At 40.6% G+C, this 12206-nt stretch overlaps 1 protein-coding gene across 14 annotated transcripts in view; it reads left to right on the top strand.

The window, feature by feature from the left end:
• The window catches only part of CELF1 (CUGBP Elav-like family member 1), a 73461-nt gene that overhangs the window by 30266 nt on the left and 30989 nt on the right, over positions 1–12206 (top strand). For 7 of the 14 annotated variants that reach the window (XM_034645696.1, XM_034645688.1, XM_034645687.1 and 4 more), the window contains 2 exons: positions 7416–7455; positions 11097–11168. The exons of 3 other annotated variants lie outside the window; for them this stretch is intronic. The gene's annotated coding sequence lies outside the window, so the exon portion shown is untranslated. The remainder of the gene's footprint in view (positions 1–7415; positions 7456–11096; positions 11169–12206) is intronic. 4 more of the 14 variants (XM_034645689.1, XM_034645698.1, XM_034645690.1 and 1 more) reach the window with 2 other exon arrangements.

The following is a 12206-nucleotide window of genomic DNA, read 5'->3' as shown; positions in this document are numbered from 1 at the left end:
ATGCCTGGAACACTGGGTTCAAATGAGAAAGATATGTGGAAGAGTTAGCAGTTCTGCCCAAGGAAAGCTGCAGGCTAGCTTGGCTACCATATGTAAATTGCTGCTGCTACATCCAGCAATTTGTTGCCCAGTACTGACAGTGCTGCCAAGGAAACAGGAGGAGCTAAAGGCAGAATGAGATTCCTACACCCCACTCCACCCCCCAATAGAGAGCTGTGTGGGGAAGAGAAGGGGAATACTTAATGGGGATTTGAGAATTACTTTGAGGTTATAGGTATTTTGGGATGATGTAGGAACAGATTTTTTGTTGTTGTTAGTGGGCTCCACACCCAGTGCAGAGCCCAGTGCAGGGCTTGAACTCACGACTCTGAGACCAAGACCTGAGCTGACACCGAGAGTCGGACACCTAACTGAGCCACTGAGGTGCCCCAGGAACAGAGATTTTTAAGAATATATTTTGCATTCCCTCTATGCCTCACCTGACCACCTCCAAAATGGGATGCTTCTTATTTAGATATGTATATAGGCATATGGAAAGATAACTAAACCGATGATGAGATGGCTGATCAGGATTTTTTTTAAAGATTTATCTATTTTATTTTTTTTTAAGCTTTGTGTTAGGGAGTGAGTGAGCACATGAGTGGGGGAAGGGGCAGAGGGAGAGAAGCAGACTCCCTGCTGAGAGCGTGGAGCCCAGCACCAGGGTTGATCCTAGGAGATCATGACTTGAGCCTCAAGACCTAAGCCAAAACCAAGGGTCAAGACGCTTAACTGAGCCACGCAGGCGCCGGGGGCAGAGGTGAAAGAGTCCCAAGCAGACTACCCAGTGAGAAGACTGACATGGGGCTCGATCCCACGACCCTGAGACCACGACCTGAGCCGAAAGCAAGAGTAGGATGCTTGGGGCGCCTGGGTGGCACAGCGGTTAAGCATCTGCCTTCAGCTCAGGGCGTGATCCCGGCGTTTTGGGATCAAGCCCCACATCAGGCTCCTCCGTTAGGAGCCTGCTTCTTCCTCTCCCACTCCCCCTGCTTGTGTTCCCTCTCTCGCTGGCTGTCTCTATCTCTGTCAAATTAATAAATAAAATCTTTAAAAAAAAAAAAAAAGAGTAGGACACTTAACGAACTGCACCACCCAGGCACCTAGAGATGGCAGATCAGGGAAAGGAAGAACCAATAGCCCAACTCATCCATCCCCATCCACCTTTAGTGTACCCAACTAAAGTGAAGAGTGTCAGGGGATTTATTGATTATGTTGGCTTTATGAAATAGGTTTTACATTTATTGGTTGTGACATAAAGGTAAGGATGCTGTTGGCAAAGTTAAGGCCAGTTGTGACTCTTGATTCTTAAATATGGGCTGTTCACGAGAAAATGTTTATAATTGTTAAGTGAGAAAAGTATGTTGTGCAGTGGTATATACAGTATGATCTGTAATTTGATAATAATTGTCTGTATTTGAGTATGCGTGCATAGAAAAAAGCCTGGTAGGGAATGAACCAAAATGTGGTTTTATGTAAAAATGAATAAATAGATTAAAAAAATTTTAATTGAGGAAATAGAAAAGTTAAGGGGGGAATAAATACTTAGTAAATATTACTTCTGTTAACAAAGGACTGCTGACAGTGTTGTTTTTACCCAAATGCCACAATTTAAAGGGGGCTAAAGAAGACTTTTTATTAAAAATTGCAAATATTTATGTGTAGCTATCTCAGTTTAAGAATATGTTAGTGTAAAATTTATAAATTAGAGCAGATAAGCTAGGGAACTCATTTCAACAGTTGAAGGTCTGATATGTGTCATCTTTTTTTTTTTTTTAAGATTTTATTTATTTGTGAGAGAGAGAGAAAGCATAAGCAGAGGCAGCATCAGGGAGAGGGAGAGGGAGCAGCAGTCCCCCAGCTGAGCAAGAAGCCCAGTGCTGGGCTCATGACCTGAGCCAAAGGCAGATGCTTAACCAGCTGAACCACCCAGGCGTCCCTAGTATGTGTCATCTTTATTCCAGGTACCCTGAAGATATATAAATAGAAGGAAGGACTCGTTACTTGTTCTCATTTGAAATCTTTTTCATTAACCAAAATTTAGAAATGAGGTTTACACATAGTTTCTCCCAGGCGTGTCTCACATGTGGTAAGGACTGAACTAGAACTAGAACTGTTTGAAATCAGTTTGGAGATTTTAGATGATTTAGTGATAGTCTGGATTAATCTAGTACCATCTTATAGTTTTATAGATCAGGAAACTGAGGCCCAGAAAAAAAGTGACTTACTCAGGGGCATGCAAATGGCATCAGATCTGGTCTTTAACATACTGTTTTGTTACCTTGCAGCAAGGACAGTCAGAAGGGAACACTGTAACAGTAATTGTAAGGGCCTTAGAGAATCTGATGAATGCTGTGGATTCTCTCTTCAGGAAACCTCATGTGTCCCTCTTCATGCAGTTTAGCAAAAAAAATATCACAGGGTTCATAGTCTCCTGTCTCTATCTCTGTCGAATAAATAAATAAAATCTTTAAAAAAAAAAAAAAGATTTTTGTAGACCCCACAGAGGAAGTGTTACGTTTTATCCCTGCTAACTTAGGTCAGAACTAAGCCTGATGTAGTGCAGGACCTGGACTGTTCAACATCGAGCAAAATTACAGTGGAAGGAGATGCTCTGAGAATGAGTGACCAGCAGGGAATTTACCGTATGCTCCAGTGTATCTCTTTATTTATTTATTTTTTTTTTTAAAGATTTTATTTATTTGACAGAGATAGAGACAGCCAGCGAGAGAGGGAACACAAGCAGGGAGAGTGGGGGAGGAAGCAGGCTCACAGCAGAGGAGCCTGATGTTGGGGCTCGATCCCATAATGCCGGGATCACGCCCTGAGCTGAAGGCAGACGCTTAACCGCTGTGCCACCCAGGCGCCCCCAGTGTATCTCTTTAATCCACCTAACCACCTCAGTGTTACAGACGAGGGAAACAGTTCCGTTTCTCTACAGTCATTCAGTCTTAGGTCCACCTCTTTGTTGCTGAGTGCTCTCACACATTTTATTTCATTTAACGTTAGATTCTACCTACAATTAGTCGTGATCCATGTTCCCATGATCCTAGATAAGAATCTGGTGGCAGTTGTTACCCTGCTACAGGTTCCTAAGGAAGGTAGGTGGATTGGAGTATTAGGCAAACTCTGGATTTTAGCACGAGGCCCTGGTGCAGTTTCATTTCACGTCATGATGAGCTTGGCTAGTCAGGAAATCTTCTCATTTGATCTTTTTATTGGTTACTTGGCTTTCTAGGATATATGGGTGAGAAGACATGCAGATTCCCAATGCACTAAGCCCAAACTTTTTATTGAATCCACCATATAATAGGAAAAAGAAAGAAGCAAGAGTATTGCAAAGCAGTCTAAAAGGTAACAGTTTTTAAAAGAGCACAGTTTTCGTAAGTAATTTCTATTGTTTCTTTCCTCTTCCATTTAGAAACTTGTACAGTGGCTTGGTGTTGTATTCTGGGCATCCATTTGGTTCCTTTGGCGGTATGTAGTTATGTCCTTTAATTTTACAGGTGAGGAAGCTGACATTTCGAAATACTGATGAACTTGCCCAGAATCACACATATACTGATTAATGGCCGTAGGTTTTCACTCCCCTTAACCGTATTTCTCTCGTAACGGTTGAATCTTTGGGTGTTTACCTGCTTAGATTTGCCTTAGAAAAATGGTCAGACTCTGAGTCAACTTATGGTCCTCCATATTTAAACAGTCTTTTCTGTGGTTTGTGTGCGTGATCTTCCTTGTGGATAGTTTTAACCTGAGTCAGCTTTTCACTCAAGGGTCGAACTGCTTGACAGTATATTCCAACTTCGTCATTGCCTGGATTTTTGTGATCTTGAGACTTACTTCATTTGTGCCTTTTCTCATCTGTAAATGGAGATAGGCACCCAAAACACCACATGGCATAGAGTAAGTGTTCAAAAAATGTTAGCTCTTAAAATTATGGCTATTTTATAAATGTCTGGACATTTGTCCCTACTTCATGTTGTGATAAGGTTTACATTTTTTTTTTTTTTAAGTAAGCTCTACACTAATTGTGGGGCTTGAACCAGAGATCAAGAGTTGAGTTATCTCTACCAGCTGAGCCAGTCAGGCACTGCAAAGTTTATAAATTTTAAATACTGTATTCTGTCATCTCAAGGATGCACACATTTATTACCATTGATGGCTTTGGAAATTTCTTGATTTCTGATAACCTATTGGATTCTAAAGATAGAAAAATCTGTTCAACTCAATAATAAAGTAATAAAATTGGTGAATTATCTATTGTTTTGAATTGTCCAGGCCTATTTTCACATCTACTAGGAGACCTGGGGTTACACTGAGCGCAGGAAAGGCAAAAGGTGGGGCCTGCCTTGCCCTCCTCTGTCTTCAACCTGAATAGCTTCACTTTTATGTTTAGGGGAGAAGCACTTCTGCCTTCAAAAACATTTGAAAGTCTCTAATCTGGATAGTTATTGAGTTCTTCATTAGCTCCCTGCCTTATACGAAAAAAGTTTTTCAAAGTATCGAGGGCATTTACTAACAACTGTTAGTAAGAGTTGGTGAGTGGAACTAATGAGGCCAAGGTCATGAGTTCAGGCCTTAATGTAGGTCATTGAGCATTACTGTGCTTGCGACCAGCCCCTGTATCTAGAGTTTGTGATTCAGTGCATACTTTGTAAGATTTGCTGATGGTGAGTGAGTCAGTGGTCATCTTTCTGGGAAGGATGGTGTTTTGTCATTTACTCAACATACAGGCTCTGTAGGCCAACAGAAAACTCTGAGGAGTAAAAAAAAAAAAAAAAAATTCATTACCTTGCCTATACTAAGGAAAGTGTGTAGGAGATGTGAGTGCTTTTGTATCAGAGAGGGAATGCTGTTCGTTAGCTCTTGCATCTTTTTTTTTTTTTTAAGTAATCTCTACACCTAGTGTGGGGGCTCAAACAACCCCGAGATCAAGAGTTGCATGCTTTACTGACTGAGCCTGCCAAGTGCCTCAGCTGTTGCATCTTTTTTTTTTTTTTTTAAGATTTTATTTATTTATTTGACAGAGAGAGAGGCAGCGAGAGAGGAAACACAGGCAGGGGGAGTGGGAGAGGGAGAAGCAGGCTTCCCACGAAGCAGGGAGCCTGATGGAGGGCTTGATCCCAAAGTGCCAGGATCATGACCTGAGCCGAAGGCAGACGCTTAACGACTGAGCCACCCAGGCGCCCCTCAACTGTTGCATCTTTGAAACATGTTAAGATCATATAAATTCCAAAATATATTCCAAAATATTTCTTTATACCTCCCAGTATGGTGACTGAGAAAGATGCTGATAACGTTAACAGAAGCAGACTTCTGTGGCGCTCCGAGGAAGTACAGGACAGATGTGGTTCAGGCTTCCTCAGGGAGTGCATGCATTTTGTTTGGTTCCCCGCAGAAATGAAAGATGTGAAAAGCAAGCCTAGAGCTTTTAGTTTCCATTCAGTTCTCCTCTCTCTCCAAAGCATCTGTTTTCTTACAGACCAGGCAACAAAATGTTCGAAAAGCAAAAGTGGGAAGGCAAAGCTTTTAAAGAGAATACCTTCTTGTGTGTTAAGCTTCCCACTGTTTTTAAGTGACAAGGGTCTTTGTGGAAGAAGACAGTGCTGATCCTTTGTGTGTGTGTGAATTTTCCTTTAAAAAAGTCTTTGGTGACTTAGAAGTAGGATGATTAATATCCTACTTATGTGTTTGTTTTTTTAAATAATTCATTTTTCTCTTTCTCTTGGCTAGGCATTTAGGGTCTTCCTTAGCCCCATTAGGGCTTCTGTGTTCTCTAGGACCTAGATATGTGTCCTTCACTCTTTTATACATTGGCCCTTCTTAATAATCCCAGGCCTCTCTTTTGCTCTCTGTTCCTGGAGATTCCCCAGCTAGCATGCAGTCTGAGTCTGGTCTCACAGCTTTATGCAGCAGCAGTGTTTCTCAACTGCTTCATGCACATTTCATACGACATTTTGGGAAACATGACTCTCCGGTCTTTTCTTTGCCCTTTACATCTTCCAGAATAAAATGAACAAGTAGAAAATTAACTTACTCTCTACCCTCCAAGGTGTAACCACTATTCCAGAGCCCTCTCCACACACTGTCTCAGTAAAAGTTTGTATCTCCTGGATGGTGGTCACATTTCTCAAGAGAGACAGACCATGGGCTCTGGGGTTAGAATCCCTTATACAGATTATTTTAACATCCAGTTCCCTAGAGTAGTGCCCACCTTAAATGGTGATAATGATACAGGATTGGGTGAGGTACTGTGAACTTAGTAAATGTTAAGTTCCTTTCCTCTTAATAACTTTTGATGACGTAAGCAGCTCCAAGTAAATACTTTTAGAAGTTTTTTTGTTTTACCTTAAAATGATTGGAAGCATTACTACTTCATTAGCAGAATTGGAAACCAATTAGATCCATATGAAGAGTCAAGTACATAAGCACCTGTTTTGTGTTAGGCAACAAACATCTTTGTCTTCAGGAAGGGCAGGTAGAGGGTAGTGTCTCCTAGTTCTGGTTCTGGCTTTGTCTTTCAGAATTCTTACTTTCCAAAGTAGACTTCACCCTTGATGACTTCCAGCGACTCTTTGTCTTTAGCCAGGGCAAACAGAAGTCCATCTGGCACGGGGTGTAGAAGAAAGTTTGTGGAAATTTGGGCAGCTTTGTAGTATCAATCTTTACTTGCAAGATTGTTCGATAATGTTTAAAAATAAAACAAATGAGTTTTGTGGTTCCTCTGTTTGCTTTTAGCTTCAATTAACTTCCGCATCTTCTGGTTTTTTTTTTTCTTTCTTTCTTTTTTTTTTTTTTGTTTCAGTGGTTCACCACCGCCCTAGGGCCACTAAGATGCATTTACACAGGCAGGAACTTGGTTGCTTTGGAGAGTTTTATGCCTGGCACCTACCTATTCAGGAAGGTTGCTTTGGGGAAATAGCATGGTATTTCCACATTAATAACATGATCCTTGATTGCTAAAAGAATTATAAGGTCTTTAGCTCTCTTATAGTTTCTCATCCAAAAGTAGACGCTAAAAATGACTTTTTCGGTGACCTAAATGTTCTGAAATTCAGCCTTATAAGTGTAATCATTGTTTTGTTATTTGTTGTGACATTTGGGGACAAGCCTGTATTAACTTTTCAGTATTTTCATTTCCCCATCTTTTACATTGATGGTGTTTTTAAGTTAACTTTGAGATATTAAATGCAATTTATATTTTAAGGTATTATGTACTTTAAAAACGGGAGAGGGAGGAGGTTTTTGGGTTTTTTGTTTTTGTTTTAATTCTTGGCCATGGTGACAAAAGGGGGCTTTTCTTAGGACAGAAGCTGCATATCTGGAATTTTAAGTATAGGCATGGCCCACTTATTTTTCTTTCCTTGGTTTTTTAGAGTGAAGACATAGTCCAGAAAGGGAGGTGTAAAGCCACAGGTATGGGCTAACTGCTGGATGAGTGTGCTCTGTGGTCATCTCTTTAACCTTCTTGCATGAGGCCTGTTGTGCAGATTTGAAAACATTGCATTCAGAAAGGTGATGGCTTTTTTCCTACATTGTGGGATGTAATTTCCTGTTCCTAGGAAGCTAGAAATATTTTCTTGCCCTTTCTCACCTCTTTCTCCTTAGCTATTTTCCCAAGGCAGGCTTATCTGCCACTTGAATTAGCTGCTGCCTTGTTCTAATAGAGAGAAAGAGAGTGTGTGTGTGTGTGTGTGTATGTAGCAAGTATTATACACACAGCAGCTACCCAGCTAACTTTCTTTCCCCATTCTACTTTGTGCCTGAAAGACCCTGAGTAAACTAGAATAAGGATGAGGACAGAACTTAGTGGATTCCACACAAACATTACCCTCATGGAACCAGAATTTGCTCAACATACTGATTTTTTAATTGGCATTGGAGCTTAAAGTTTTAAACTTATATAGTATATTGTTACCAACTAAGAATTACCCCTAAGTTCCCAAACCAGTTTGGGATCTGAAAATATGACCTGATTTGAAGGGTGGTCACCATTTGACAGGACGGTTTATTAGGTCAGAGTTAGTTTCAGAAGGTCCAAGGGAGGCTCTGAGTTTATACTTCTGTTGACAGCAGTAAGCACAGAAGAGTGTCTTTCTGCCAGTCCTTACCTTTGACAGTGATTGGGGGAGGAAGTAGTAGTGATTAAGGATATAGGGGGAGGAAGTGTGTAAAACTTTTTAGATTTCAAAAAGTGGTAGGTGGGGGGGCGCCTGGGTGGCACAGCGGTTAAGCGTCTGCCTTCGGCTCAGGGCGTGATCCCGGCGTTATGGGATCGAGCCCCACATCAGGCTCCTCTGCTATGAGCCTGCTTCTTCCTCTCCCACTCCCCCTGCTTGTGTTCCCTCTCTCGCTGGCTGTCTCTGTCTCTGTCAAATAAATAAATAAAATCTTTAAAAAAAAACAAAAACACCAAAAAGTGGTAGGTGGGTTTCCTACCTTCAGCCTTGTCATATCCTCTTAAGTGTACCGTAAGTGATAATTTTATAATCAAACCAGTTTGAATACAACAATGACTAAACGTAGTGCTTTTTGTCTCACATCGATTGTAGATTCGAAACAGAAAATTTAAAAAAGATTTTTTAAAAAAGATTTATTTATTTATTTGAGAGAGAGAGCATGGTGGGGGGGAACAAGGGGAAGGGAAGAGAGAATCTCAAGTGGACTCCATGCTAAATGCAGAGCCCTATGTGGCTGATCCCAGGACCTGGAGATAATGACTTGAGCAGAAACCAAGAGTCAGATACTTAATCTTCACTGAACCACCCAGGTGCCCCAGAAGTATTCAATTTTTGAAGTGAAATTCAAGCCCATAAAGGTTTTAAGTTAAAATTTTAAGTTAGTCTGGTTGGTTATTTTCAAGTAGTATCAATTGCTTACTTCTTTTCTACATCCCTTCTGTCACTTAACTGATAGAAGCTTTGGGGGGGAAATACCTAGTCCATTTAACTGTCTGAGGTGTCATAACTTCTCCCTAGATTATTACACTTTTCCTTATATAGACTGATGGTGGTTTTTAATGACATAGGTTTTCTTATAATTTGGCAGTAGGCTCTGATTTCCTTTATGCTCATATAAACAGACTTCACATTTTTGCCCTTTAAAACACATTTAGATTATTGGGGTAGAAGTATCAAATCCCATCACTTGTCATTGAACTCCCTGGTTCTTTCTGTCAGTCAAGATAGGCAGCCTGATGTTTGCATGTGCCATGTGGGCCTTTTTGCTCAACTATGCTTTTCTTGGCTCTTCACTCTTCTGACAATACAACTGCTATGAGTTCTAGCATTTTTCTCTTCTAATCCAGTTTTTAAACTGTTTATTCCATTCTGACGTTCTAAATGCAGTGTGTGCTGTTCTTTAGAGGGTTTCCCTTATCTACCGATCAGTTTTTTTTTTCTTGCTCTTTTTTTTTTTTTTAACATTTTATTTATTTGACAGAGATAGAGACAGCCAGCGAGAGAGGGAACACAAGCACGGGGAGTGGGAGAGGAAGGCAGGCTTATAGTGGAGGAGCCTGATGTGGGGGCTCGATCCCTTAACGCCGGGATCACGCCCTGAGCCGAAGGCAGACGCTTAACCGCTGTGCCACCCAGGCGCCCCAACCGATCAGTTTTAATGATTTTGCTTTTTAATGTTACAGCAGGCTGATTGCCCCTACCCTCTCACATCATTGAGCTTTTGAATTGCTGTCCTTAGAAAGGAAGTAGAGAATATTCAAGGCAAAGAAAACTAACACATACCATCAGGGAAAGAAGAGGAAACCATGAATGTAAATTCATAGTGAGAGGACAGACGGTAAACAGAGAGTGAGGGAAAATGAAAACCTGTTGCAGTCGACCCTTGGTTATAACCTTTCCTTCCATCTCTTTACTTCTAATGCATTCTTGATGGGAAAAGCCTGGAATGTGTTTCTGATTAAGAGATTTAAAAAACAACTTATGGGCAGTTTTCTGTGAGTAACTGCTAATTCTACTTCTTAATTTTCCCTTAACATCTGCATTTTTTGTATTTGAATAATTGTTTTTATCATCACTTGACTTTTTAATCTTTCTCTAAAATTGTGACTTGTGATTAATTTCCGTGCTTTCTTTTCCCACAAGCATGTTGAATTTAATTATACTGAGGTAACTCTTATGACCTGCCTAAAAGAGAAGCGCCCTCCTTCATGTAATAACATTTCCATCTTTTAAGTTTTTAAAGCAGTCTTGTCTTATAAATCATAAAATGGATTTTAAAACGACTCTTAAAACCAGTGCTTTTCAGCCTTTGGCTTGGAAAAAATTACTGTAAGGAGTGTGCATCCTTTCATACGCTCACTAAGCAGTGCCTGGCTCCTCAGTAAAGTCTTCCCCATTAAGTACTCTCTTGTTATACATGTGATTCTGATTAAAATGGAAATGGAACTAGATATATTTTTAATGAATAGGAAAAGCATAACAATAACCAGTGAGATTCCTTAAAATTTGTTGATTCCTTTTTAAAGGAACCCTGAGCTAAAAAAAAAAAACAGAACCCTAATTTGGTTGTTGACCAACCTCACGAAGTTACTCCTTGGTCCTGATAGCTTCCTATAGGAAGAAGCATGTGATCAGCTCCAGGGTACATAGGAGAAACTAGAACAAACCTAACCAGTAACTTAACCAGTCCCAGCTACAGTTACTGTCCTCTGCCCACCTGGCAGTCAGCACTTGGTGAACTGTGCGCTGTGTGTGCCCGTTGCAGTCTCCTCTCACTGCAGCCTGGTGTAGCGTCCCCCTAAGTAGGTGGAAGAGAGCTCTTGCAGCTTCTGTCTCTAAAGTAGTAGGTCGAAGGAGCCAGGGTCTCTGACAAAATAGAAAAACGGTTAGCTTCTGTTGTAGTTCTAACTTCTGGATGGTTTTGCCTGTTTATTAGAAGACACAGTTTCTACCTTCCATGGTCAGATGCAGACAGGGGTCAGGCACTGTTAGCCAGGCTACAACACTTAGGCCTATGCAATGACATGTTGCCTTTCGTTATTTTTGTTTTTAAGTAAACCTATACGTTTAGGAGTTCATTTGTTTACCTCTTTACAGGCTGAACATAACTTCCTTTTTTCAAAATACCCTGTGTTGTGAACTGGGCTTGAGTGAAGTGAAATCTTTGAGGTAAGGCAATCCTAATGATAAAAATGGAAAGAAGGCCTGCGCAATTTGGAGCCTTCAGAGATATAGTTTTAGAGTCACTGCCTAAATATTGAAATGCCACCATTTGTTGTTTGGAGGATGGGAAGCTAAATTGAGAACGGGAGCACCACATCTGCCTTGACTGCTAAGTATATCCATTTCTACTGCTTACCCATAATGGAATTTTTATGTGTGCGTTCATTAATCTTGGTTTTAGCATCAGTTTAAAGGAGGACCGGAGAACGAAGAGACTTAGTTTACATTCATCTGTCCTTCCCTTACATGTTCAAGTGTTTGCTGCTAGTGGACTCCCCTTCTTTCTCATTATTATCACTCTGGTTGTTTTTGTTTGTTTCTCTAGAAAGGTGAAACAACAGAAAAGACATTATTTCCTAGTACTCTTTTATCAAAAGGCAGAATATTATGGTTCCATTTTAATTTTTGCTTTTTAAATTTTCTGGTAAAATAAGATTCAGAGTAAAATTTTGTCTGTCCCACCTAATGAAGATCACTGAAGCAGGAATTTTTAAAAAGTCCTTTACTCTGATGAGGAACCATTAGGGAGCACACTTTGCTGTCAGCACACCCACACCATTGAGAAGTCGGGGTTGGTCCAGTGCAGGTGGTAGTATGTGAGCCCTTAAGTTTTTGGTGACTGGTTCTTCAGTCAGCTTGCCTCTGGCCTGCTTCTGATGGTCTGAACCATTTCCTTATGTGACTGTGCTGAGGTTGGTTTGGACCCAGCACTGTGTGCTCATTGCTGTCTTTGGCACGTGGAAACTAAGTTTAAACCAAAGCCAACAACCCAATTTTCCTTTCTAAAAACATTTTCAGACCACATGAGGTGAGCTTTCTTTCTTTCTTTCTTTTTTTTTTTTTTTTCTTAGCTATTTTCTTTTGTTTTTGGTTTTTTTTTTGCTTCAGGTAGTTTTAGGCTTTGGGGCCCCTCAAAACCTGATTTGCAGAAAGGAGTTTGGAGGATGTGAAACAAGTTTGTGTTTCTTCTGCTCTGTTAGCCAC

This window comes from Ailuropoda melanoleuca, chromosome 16 (assembly GCF_002007445.2).
Source record: "Ailuropoda melanoleuca isolate Jingjing chromosome 16, ASM200744v2, whole genome shotgun sequence".
Lineage (NCBI taxonomy): Eukaryota > Metazoa > Chordata > Mammalia > Carnivora > Ursidae > Ailuropoda > Ailuropoda melanoleuca.
The sequence above is the reverse complement of the archived record's forward strand: the minus strand, read 5'-3'. Positions and strand labels throughout refer to the sequence as shown.